Source organism: Ursus americanus, chromosome 15 (genome assembly GCF_024610735.1).
Source record: "Ursus americanus isolate L20-20 chromosome 15, mUrsAme1.1.p, whole genome shotgun sequence".
Lineage (NCBI taxonomy): Eukaryota > Metazoa > Chordata > Mammalia > Carnivora > Ursidae > Ursus > Ursus americanus.
In genome coordinates, this window is record NC_142141.1 from 9,134,242 (window position 1) to 9,146,196 (window position 11,955).

The window sequence follows — 11,955 nt, forward strand, 5'->3', positions numbered from 1 at the left end:
ATTAGAGGGTGCAGAGGGGTGGGTCAGTGGTCTGGAAGACGGGGTAGTGGAAATCATCCAAGCTGAATGCAAAAGGAGGAAAGATTTCAAAAAAAATAATGATGATGATAGGTTAAGGGTTCTCCCGCAAAACATCAAGTTTACCGACATATACAGTATAGATATCCCGGAAGGGAAAGAGAGAAAGGGTCAGGAAACTTATTTGAAGAAATATTAGCTGAAAACCTTCCTAACTGGGGAAGAAAACAGACATCCAGATCCAGGAAGCACAGAGAGCCCCAACAAGATGGACCCAAAGCGGGTTACTAAGACACAGTGATTAAAATGTCAAAACTTAAACATAAAGAGAAAATTTTTTCAAGTTGTATTTATTTATTTGAGAGAGAAAGGGGAAGGGAAGGAGCAGAGGGAAGGGGACAAGCAGACTCCACACTGAGCAAGGAGCCTGACACAGGGCTCCATCTCACGACCCCAAGATCATGACATGAGCCAAAATCAAGAGTCGGGTGCAAAACCATCCAGGCACCCCAGGCACCCCAAGGAGAGAATCTCTAAACCGTGAGAGAAGAGAAACTAGTAACATACAAGGGAATACCCGTAAGACTATCAGCTGAGTTTTCAGGAATTTTTCAGGCCAGAACAGAGTGGCATAATATATTTAAAGTGCTGAAATGAAAAAACCTACAATGAAAAATACTCTACCTAATAAGGGTAGCATTCAGAATTGAAAGAGAAAAAATTTCAGAGACAAAAGTTAAAGGAGTTCATCACCACTAAACCAGACTTATAAGAAATGTTAAAAGGACTTAAGCGGAAAATAAAAGGCCATAGGTTAGGAAATTATGAAAGAAAAAATTCCTTGGTAAAAGCAAATACATAGTAAAGGTAGCAGATTAATCATTATGAAGCCAGTATGAGGGTTAAAAGATAAAAGGAGTAAAATCAACTATGTGTATAATAATTAATTAAGGGATACTCAAAATAATGAGATGATGCAAAATATATCAATCTTGTGGGGCAGGGCAGAGAAAAATGTAGTGCTTTTAGAATGGTTTCAGAGTTAAGTGACAGGGAGCCTGGGTGGCTCCACCAGTTAAATGTCTGCCTTCTGCTCAGGTCATGATCCCAGGATCCTGGGACTGAGCCCCGCATCAGGCTCCCTGCTCAGCAGTGAGCCTGCTTCTCCCTCTCCCTCTGCCTGCTGCTCCCCGTGCTTGTGCTTGTGCACTCTTTCTCTCTCTCAAATAAATAAATAAAATCTTAAGGGGCGCCTGGGTGGCTCCGTCGTTAAGCATCTGCCTTCGGCTCAGGGCGTGATCCCGGCGTTATGGGATCGAGCCCCACATCAGGCTTCTCTGCTATGAGCCTGCTTCTTCCTCTCCTGCTCCCCCTGCTTGTGTTCCCTCTCTTGCTGGCTGTCTCTGTCAAATAAATAAATAAATAAATAAATAAATAAATAAATAAATAATAAATAAATAAATAAATAAATAATCTTTAAAAAAAAGAGAGAGCAGAAAGAGAAATTAAGAAAACAATCCCATCTAAAATTGCACCCAAAATAATAAGATACCTAAGAATAAACCTAAACAAAGAGGTGAAAGATCTGTATCTGGAAAATGTAAAACACTGATGAAAGAAATTGAAGACAACACAAAGAAATGGAAAGACATTCCACGCTCATGGATCGGAAGAACAAATTTTGTTAAAAATGTCTATACTACCCAAAGCAATCTACACATTTAATGCGATCCCTATCAAATACCACCAGCATTTTTCACAGAATTAGAACAATACTCAAATTTGCATGGAGCCACAAAAGATCCCTAATAACAAAAGCCATCTTGAAAAAGAAAAGCAAAGCTGGAGGCCTCACAATTCCTGACTTCAAGCTATATGACAAAGCTGTAGTAATTAGAGCAATATGGTACTGGCACAAAAACAGACACATAGATCAATGGAACAGAATAGAAAATCCAGAAACCAACGCACAATTATATGGTCAATGAATCTTTCACAAAGCAGGAAAAATATTCAATGGAAACAAGAATGTATTTTCAACAAATGGTGTTGGGAAATCTGGACAGCAACTTGCAAATGAATGAAACTGAACCCCTTTCTTACACCAGACACAAAAATAAATTCAAAATGGATTAAAGACCTAAATGTGAGACCTGAAACCATAAAAATCTTAGAAGAGAACATAGGCAGTAACCTCTTTGACAATACCCATAGCAAAATCTTTCTAGCTCGGTCTCCTGAGACAGGGAAACAAAAGCAAAAATGAACTATTGGGACTTCATCAAAATAAAAAGCTTCTGCACAACGAAGGAAACAATCAACAAAACTAAAAGGCAGCCTACTGAGGGGCGCCTGGCTCGCTCAGTTGATTGCTGGCTCAGTCATGATCCTGGGGTTGTGGGATCAGCCCCACATCCTCCTAGCAGGGAATCTGCTTCTCTCCCACTCCCTCTCTATCTGCCCCTCCTCCAGCTCTCTCTCCCTCTCTCTCTCTCTCTCAAAAATAAATGAATCTTTTAAAAAAGGCAACCTATTGAATTGGAGAAGATATTTGCAAATGACATATCTGATAAAAGGTTAGTACTCAAAATATATAAATATCTTATACAACTCAATACCAAAAAAACAAATAATCCAATTTAAAAATGGGCAGAAGACATGAATAGACATTTCTCCAAAGACAGAGATGGCCAACACACACATGAAAAGATGTCAAACATCACTCATCATCAGGGAAACGCGAATCAAAACTATAATGAGATGCCACCTCACACCTGTCAGAATGGCTAAAATCAACAACAGAAGAAACAACAGGTATTGGTGAGGATGTGGAGAAAGGGGAACCCTCTTGCCCTGTTGGCGGGAATGCAAACTGGTGCAGCCACTGTGGAAAACAGTACGGAGGTTCTTCAGAAAGTTAAAAATAGAATTACCTTATGATCCAGCAATCAGACTACTGAGTATTTACCCAAAGAATACAAGAACACTAATTCAAAGGGATACATGCGCCCCTATGTTAATAGCAGCAGTATTTATGATAGCCAAGATATGCAAGCAGCCCAAGTGTCCATCAAAGGATGGATGAAGATGTGGCGTGTGCATGTGTGTGTCTATACACACACACACAATGGAATATTATTCAGCCATAACAAGAACGAACTCTTGCCATTTGTAATGACATGGAAGGACCTAGACAGTTTATGCTAAGTGAAATAACTCAAAGACAAATGATGTATGATTTCACTTATGTGTGGAATCTAAAAACCAAAGCAAATGACTGAACCAAACAGAAATAGACTCATAAATACAGAGAACAAACTGGTAGTTGTCAGAGGGGAGGTGAATGGGAAAGTGGGGAAAATAAAAGAGGATTTAGAAGTATAAAATTTCAGGGCGCCTGAATGGCTCAGTTGGTTAAGCGTCTGCCTTTGGCTCAGGTCATGATCCCAGGGTCCTGGGATGGAGTCCTGCATTGGACTCCCTGCTTGTCGGGGAGTCTGCTTCTCTCTCTCCCTCTCCCTGTGTGTGTGCTTGTGCTCTTGCTTTCTCTCCCTCTCACTCTCTCTCAAATAAATAAAATCTTAAAAAAAAACAAGTATAAAATTCCTGTTATAAAATAAATAAGTCATAGTAATGTAAAGTATGGCAGAGGGAATACAGCCACTAATATTGTAATAAATTTGTTTGGTGACAAATAGTAATTACACTTATCATGGTGAGCATTTTGTCATAGAGAGAGAGAGACACTATGCCGTACGCCTGAAATTAATATAATATTGTATGTGAACCATACTTCAATTTTGAGATAAAATTTTAAAAATGATGAGGCAAACATTAACAGAAAGCTTATGTAAGTATATTAAGGCAAGAAAATAACCGTGAAGACGAAGGCCATCATTAGGAATAGGGCCATTACATGATCATAGAAAGTTAATCAGAAGACATAATATTTAAAATATATATGCAAGTAATAAAATATCTACAAAAATAGAGCTAAAATTGATGAAACGTGAAGTCACGAAACTGCCATCCCTGGGAGATATTTCAACACCTTTTTCAATTATTGACAGTTCAGCTAAACAAAAAAATCAGCAAAATATAGGTCTGAACGCTGCAGTCAAGCTTGACCTAAAGGTTGTACCACTGAACGCTCAGCCGACGGAAGGCGAGCGCACGTTTTTCTCGAGCGCGTGGAACATTTACAAAAACTGATCGTGTGCAAGACCACAGAGTTTCAGTAAATTTCGAAAAATAAAACCACATTCTCTGAGCACATCACAATTAAATCACACGGTAATAACAAGAAGACAAATGCTACATATTGGCGGATGGTTTGAGAGGAAGTGCAGATCAGTGGTTAAAAGCGAGCATTCTGAGGGGCGCCTGGGTGGCACAGTGGTTAAGCGTCTGCCTTCGGCTCAGGGCGTGATCCCGGCGTTATGGGATCGAGCCCCACATCAGGCTCCTCCGCTATGAGCCTGCTTCTTCCTCTCCCACTCCCCCTGCTTGTGTTCCCTCTCTCGCTGGCTGTCTCTCTCTCTGTCAAATAAATAAATAAAATCTTTAAAAAAAAAAGAAAAAAGAAAAAGCAAGCATTCTGGCGCATGGATTTAAGTCCTGCCCTGACTTTCAAGGCACATGGGATCAGGCAACTTTCTTAACTTCAATGTGCTTCACCACCTGCAGGATGAGGTTAACGATTGTACCTTCGTGTGGTCATCATTAATGTGGTTCAGCAGAAATTTTCAGTATTCCGCCTTTCAGGCACATAGTAGGATTGCACTTCCTGGCTCCCTTGTGGTTGGGTAGGGTCATAGGACTAGTTCTGGCCAACTAGTGAGTGCACTGGGATTGGAAATGATGTGACCACTTCTCAGCTAGATCACTTAATCACCTGTTTGAGACCTTCTAGAGCCATCTCTTCCTCTAGTATCACAACCAGCAGTATTCAAGACAGAGACCAAGCTAACAGAGTGGACACTAGGTGACTAGAATGAACGGTGGCCTTCTCTCCTCACTCACCCGCCAGATAATGAAGGGGCTGCAGTGTCAGGGAGAAAATAAACTATTCATTTAGGCACAGACGTTGAGGTTTGGTTCACAGCACAATCCGTCTGATATATCTACCCCAACTGATACAGAAGTTGGATGAGAAATGGAATGCCACTGGATACCAAAAACCTAAAATATGTGGCATTGAATTAGAGGCCAGCAGCTATGAGAGGGTGGGAGGATGGTGATTCGCGTTATGAAGAAGTGAAGCTTTAGTCACCTGATAGTGCGGAAGCTAGGTAATGTGCCATGAACTTGGGACCCTAGGAGAAGTTGAAAAAGAGTGTTAGTAGCATATATTGGGAGCTTTATTTCCATTTGATCATGTGCTCCAAGATACAGGTGGGACCCTAGGAGAAGTTGAAAAAGAGTGTTAGTAGCATATATTGGGAGCTTTATTTCCATTTGATCATGTGCTCCAAGAAACAGGTGGGTTCGGAAAAGAATTGGACAAGGAATTCAGCCAGGAAAGAACTATAATGGGCCATGAGATCTTCGCCAGGTAGGGAAGGAGCTAAGAGGTTGGGGACAGGAAGCAGGGAGTTGAAGAACCGGTAGAAACATGGTGGATCAGAGTGTTGGGGGCCCTCGTGGGGTTGAATGATTCCTGGACCTACCATTCCTAAAGGCAATGAGGTGGACAGATAAGTGGGAAGGAAGGAAGTTTGGATGAGAGAAAATTAGAATCACAGGAGGAGATGAGAAAGACATGGTTCTCCATAAAAACAACTTCCAGTTTCTTCCTCAGCTCTTCCTGTCCAGCATTTCTGGGAACCATCCTGTGTGGCAGAGACAGAACACTCTGCCACACGCAATGGCTGCTGCATGTAGCCAGATTTTTTTTTTAACCATAAACAACAACTTTAATAAGATGTAAATTCCCTAACCACATGAGATGCAGAACAAGAGGAATAGGGAGGAGAGGCATTTATTCTCGCCTGAGCCACAGGAGGGAGGGATGGACGTAACAGGAGGCAGGGAAAACTGTCTACGGGACATGTCTGAGCTAAGTCTGAAAGCACGAGGAAGGAGGAAGTCGTCAAACAGGTGATGTGGAGAAGAAAGTAGGAAGAAACAGTCACGAGCAAGGCTCACGCGTCTGACACACGAGGATCCAAGCAATTCAGAATTACTGAAATGTAACATCCGGAGTGGTATGAAACAAGATTGAAGTAGTCAGAAGTTGACCTTTGGAGGGCTTTGAATGCCATGCTGTTTTAGTCCCTCGGGCAACTGTAACAAAGTGACGGAGACAGGGTAGTTTACAGACAACAGAATCCTATTTCTCCCAGGGCTGGAGGCTGAGACCAGGGTGCCAGCACGGCTGGGCACTGCTGAAGGTCCTCTTCCAGCACAGAACGGCAGCCTCTCACTATGCCCTCACATGGCGGAAGGGGAGGAGATCTGGGCATCTCTCTTATAAGGCACTAATCCCATTCTGCCCTCGTGACCTAACCACTTCCTGAGTGGGCTCTGTGCCCCAACTCCACCGTGCGAAAACGGGGCCTGTTTTCCATCACACCACTGATTCCCCAGCGCCAGCTGGCTGTCCTACAATGCAGCTCAATTCTGACTGCTCGATCTAGAGAGAACCTCAGATCCCACAGGCTGAGGGCTCAGTCCCAAAAGGTACCCGTGCTCCCAGCTTCACATGCCAACAATAAGGCCGGGTTCTTACCTGTGCTTCTGACTGGCTATAAATCAGAGGAGCCCCCGAATTCCTGGGTGGTGTTTTCAGGCACAAGTCCTGCAGGCAGAGGCTTAGCTGGAAGCAGTAGGTGGAGAAGTGTCTAATGCACAGTGGACATGGGGCTGTATCAGATGGGAGGCTGGATGGCCACCAGGGAATGGAAATGGCAAGCATGGGAAGAATAAAAGAAAAATGCAAAGGCAACATTTTGGGAAGAAATCTATAAACGTTTTTGCTCAAGAAACAGAAAAGCCCATTCAAAACAACTCTGTATCGAGAACTCTTAGAGTCTGGAGGAGGAGAGAAAGGCGGCAGAATCTGGCTCCTGATTGAACGTTGGTGTGCAGTCAGAGGTGACCACAAAGGCTCCACTCAGCCGACCTGGTGTGGGGTGAGGGAGAGGGTTCCTCCCCGGGCCAGACTTGGAGAACAGCCCGCACCCCGCGGTCTTGGAAGGACACAGCCCCGCCCCCCGCCCCCCACCGCTGGTAAGTCTACATTTCTACTCTGTCTCCTCCTCCACGTCCAGGTCTCCTTATCCGAGGCCCTAGGGGTCTCCTGCAAGCATCTCTGCCACCTGTTGGAGACGGCAGAGGAAAATGCAGAGCTTTCCCCTCTGACTCAGAACTCAAAACTCCTCCACTCCTCGCCTTTTGCCTCATCCCCCGCATCGCCCACTTCAGGGTCCATAAAGCTGCTGAAGACTTTTGTTGCAGGTGCTGGAAAGACGACCTTCCCGCCTCACCCCAGCTCTCATTCCCCTGACCCTCGATCAGGGCCACTGCACCAGAGGGAATGAAACAAGGGGAGTCGGCACTTTCTCTAGTTTGAGCCTCTTGCTTATTCCGTGGCAGTAATTAAAGACTTAACTCTGACACCCGGCAGCTCGGCTCTCTCCCAGCTCAGCTGAACTCCTGACAAGCACCATCAGCATGCAGCTCTCAGGGGCCAAATGCACAGAAACATTCCTAACTTTGTTTTCAGGCACAGACTTCACCCCTCCTCCTCTTTGGAATCTTGGGGAGTACCCTGGGCTGTCCCAGAGGCCCCAAGTACCAGCAGGCACTAAAGAAAAGCTCAGCTATTGTCTTCCAGTTATTCAAAACACTGTACTAAATCTGCCTTTCCCAATCAGTGACGAGAATGGGATGGGATGGTAAATAGTGGGCGTCAGCCCTGCGTGCACATTACAATCACCTGCGGGACGATGACAAGCAGTGAAGCCACGTCTTTCCCTAGGACACCTGATTTTCATTTCATTAACTTAAACAACATAATCCTGCTCTCCCATTTCTTTCTTTCTTTCTTTCTTTCTTTCTTTCTTTCTTTCTTTCTTTCTTTCTTTCTTTCTTTCTTTCTTTCCTTATTTAAGAGAGAGAGAGAGAGTGGGGGAGAGGGGAAGAGAGAGAGACTCCTCAAGCAGACTCCCTGCTGAGCTCGGAGCCCCATAGGGGGGCTCCATCTCAAGACCCACGAGATCATGACCAGAGCCGAAACCAAGAGTAGGACACTCAAATGACAGAGCCACCCAGGAGCCCCTGTTCTCCCACTTTCTAACTAAAGCACACTGGGTGATTCATAGCACTTTCCAGAGCCTCAATTTCCTTATCTGTGCTGTGGGGGTGATAACATTTGCCTCCCGAGGGGTGGTTAAGTTGAGAGGTGTCTGGAAGCAAAGTAAACGCTAGCTCCATCACAGTGTGACTCAAGAACTTTGGGAAGAGGGGTTTCCTGTGAGCGCAAAGGCCTGGAAGACTTCTTGGAAGAGTTGGATTTGCCTCCTCAAGAGGAACGTTGACGCTTGGGTGGGTGGAGGGGCCAAGCGGCCCCTCTAAGACATAAGCAACCGGGACCCCTGCCTTGTGCCCTGGACTTTGCAGGACTTTGCTCTGCCTTTCCTCTGTCTGCACCTTGCCCCCCCTCCCGCCCCGGGCAAGGAGTCCATAGGGAACAAGTGCCATGCCCCCCAGGAGCCCATGTTCCCATTTTCCAGTTCCTGGGTCAGGCACCAGAACACAGTCTGAGCAGCCTGGGGCTGTTTCTATTGTATTCCCCAGTCCAGTCCTCCTGAGAGGGGGCCACACTTTAGGTTTCCACTCTGGCCCCAAGGGGTGCCTTAAAGGAGCTATTGATTGAAGGGCATGGGGACAGATCTTGGACTTGAAGGCTGGGATTCTACGGACATGTGCATGAGGCCTTTCAGAGTGTCAGGCAGCCCAGGGGTGGGAGGGGGAGGGGCAGGCGAGTGTTGGGCAGCCCAGGGGTGGGAGGAGGAGGGGCAGGCCACAAGCCGGGGGCTTGCACGCGTTCTCTTGCTCCAGACCCCACAAATGCTGAAGCAGCCCCGGTACCAGTCTTCAGTTTTAGCGCTTCAGTAAACTGAACACTTGTGTCTCGTATTTTTCTGGTAGGTTTGTCCTCACTACTAAATTTAAAATAATATTTGAAAAAATAGTGCTTAGCTCCCAGCCTGAGACCTCATAGTGCTTGAAAAACATGAATGACACAGAATCCAAACACACTCACCGCAGCTCAGATGTCAATCTTGCTTCAGAGCAGGCTTACAGCCAGGAAGGGGACTGCCCGTTTAAAGCAAGTTGGTTGTTTCCAGTTTAAACCACTCCCTTTTGGATAAAGGTCGGTTCTCTCCGGTCTTCTCCCTGCATCCCCGGAGGCGTCTGGGCAGGAGGAGGCTGACAGACGTTATGGTGAGGGTGAGAGATCGGATCCGTGTGTTCCCCATGCCCGCCGCCCCCCTCTCAGCTTCCGCTGACTTGCTTGGGCACTGTTAGTCACTCCTGACCTCTGAGGATCAGCCTCTGACCCCCCTGCACCTGCTGCTGGCCACGCCCCAACGCTCGGGCCAGGCTCCCCTGGGGCTCGGGCCAGCTGCGGATTCTCTGAAACTCAGCAGCAACGTCCACCCACCTTTCAGCTTGAAGGTCAGGCCCCTCTGAGAGCCCTGCCAAGTTCCCGCCAACTCCAGGGCATCCCCCGGCCTTATGCTAATCGGCTACCTTGTCATCATATATATTTTTTTAAAGATTTTTATTTATTTATTTGACAGAGATAGAGACAGCCAGCGAGAGAGGGAACACAAGCAGGGGGAGTGGGAGAGGAAGAAGCAGGCTCATAGCGGAGGAGCCTGATGTGGGGCTCGATCTCATAACGCCGGGATCATGCCCTGAGCTGAAGGCAGAGGCTTAACCGCTGTGCCACCCAGGTGCCCCTTGTCATCATATATTGACATTAAGCAGAAAGACGGGAGGGAGAACCTGTAGGCAGAGCTCGGTACGGGGATTTCACCTTGCACACTGGTTTCCTCAGTCAGTTCTCTCAGGCCAGTAAGACAGGCATTTTAGCTGAAGGTTCCCGTCCCACCCTAGTGTTATGGGCTGAACCATGTTCCCCCAAAATCAAGTGTTGAAGCCTAACCCTCAGTGTGACTGTATTTGCAGATGGGCCTTTAAGAGATAATTAAGGCTAAATGAGGTCATAAAGGTGAGGCCCTAATTTGACAGGACTGGTGTCCTCATAAGAAGAGGAACAGGGGCGCCTGGGTGGCACAGCGGTTAAGCGTCTGCCTTCGGCTCAGGGCGTGATCCTGGCGTTCTGGGATCGAGCCCCACATCGGGCTCCTCTGCTATGAGCCTGCTTCTTCCTCTCCCACTCCCCCTGCTTGTGTTCCCTCTCTCGCTGGCTGTCTCTATCTCTGTTGAATAAATAAATAAATAAAATCTTTAAAAAAAAAAAAAAGAAGAGGAACAGATACCAAAGGTAGCTCTCCCTCTCCCCTCTACCCCCCACCAAACACGCAGAGAAAAGACCATGTAAAGACACAGGGAGAAGGCAGCCATCAAGAAGCAGAGGAGAAAGGCTTCACCAGAAACCAATCCTGCTGGCACCTTGACTTTGGACTTCCAGCCACCAGCACTGTGGGAAAATATCTATTGCTTAAGCAGCCCAGACTGTGATATTTTGGCCCAAGTGGTCTAAGCCACCGAGAGATCACAATTTAATACCTTCTAGAAACCCAAGCATTCTTGGCTCTGAGCACGTGAGCTGCCCAGTGTCACTGCTGCTGCCTTCCTGGGCCTCACTACCCACTGGAGTTATGGTCCCATACTTTGGCCTGCCTTTTTCTCCACATCAGGCTCCAGCCTCCTTCCTTCATTCCCTCAGTCGTATTCCCATATTGATCTTGGTACTTACCGTGTTGTTCCATTGGCCCAGGAGCCCAGCTACAACTCAGAGATACTCTTTAGGAGGTTGTTTTGTGTCATTTCTTTTTTCATGTTCCCACTTCAAGCAGCTTCAGAAATGGACTATAAATTGTCCCTGTGTGTATATGTGGGAGTGCTCATGCCAAGGAAAGAGGGTGAGTTTTCCCCGTAAGGAGGAACCAAGTGCTCCTTTTTGAGGCTGAGCTGACTCTGAGAAGGGCTGGATCCTGTCACATTCTGGAAGTTTCCTGGGAGCCCATCCCCACCCTCAGGGATTCATCCCAGCATCAAGTTAATAAGCCTAGGATTGAAGAGAGGGCTTTTCAAAGCAAAAGAGCCAATATAGATCTCCATGGAAGGGCCACAGATCTTGAAGCCAGATTCCTATGGGTTTGATTTCTGGCTGTAGCCCTATTGGAGGATCTTAAGCAAGTTATATCATCTTTCTGAACTGCGGTTTTCTCACCTGTTAAATGGAAATAATGATCCTTGCTTTGCAGGGTTGTAATGAAGATTTCACTTTTTTTTTAAAAGATTTTATTTGTTTATTTACCAGAGAGAGAGCGAAAGAGAGAGGGAGAGCACTCGAGAGTACAAGTGGGGGGGGGGGGCGGAGCAGCAGGCAAGGAGAAGCAGGAGGAGCCAGATGCAGGACTCGATCCCAGAACCCTGGGATCGTGACCTGAACCGAAGGTAGACGCTTAACCTATTGAGCCACCCGAGTGTCCCAAGATTTCACATTCTTTTTCGAAATGACTGGTTTGGGTTTTCCATTCACCCTATTCTTCCTGAGTCTGTCTGGCCAACAAACCTGAACGGTAGTTCTCACCCTGCATTATAGCGTTTTTGTGCATGTGGTGGCGAATAAGGGGAGGAGTGGAGGGATGGATGCTTTTTAAAAAAATCTGATTTATCTTATTTTGTTCAGGAAATATCCTCTCAGAAAATGCAGACTAACTACAATCTCTGCCC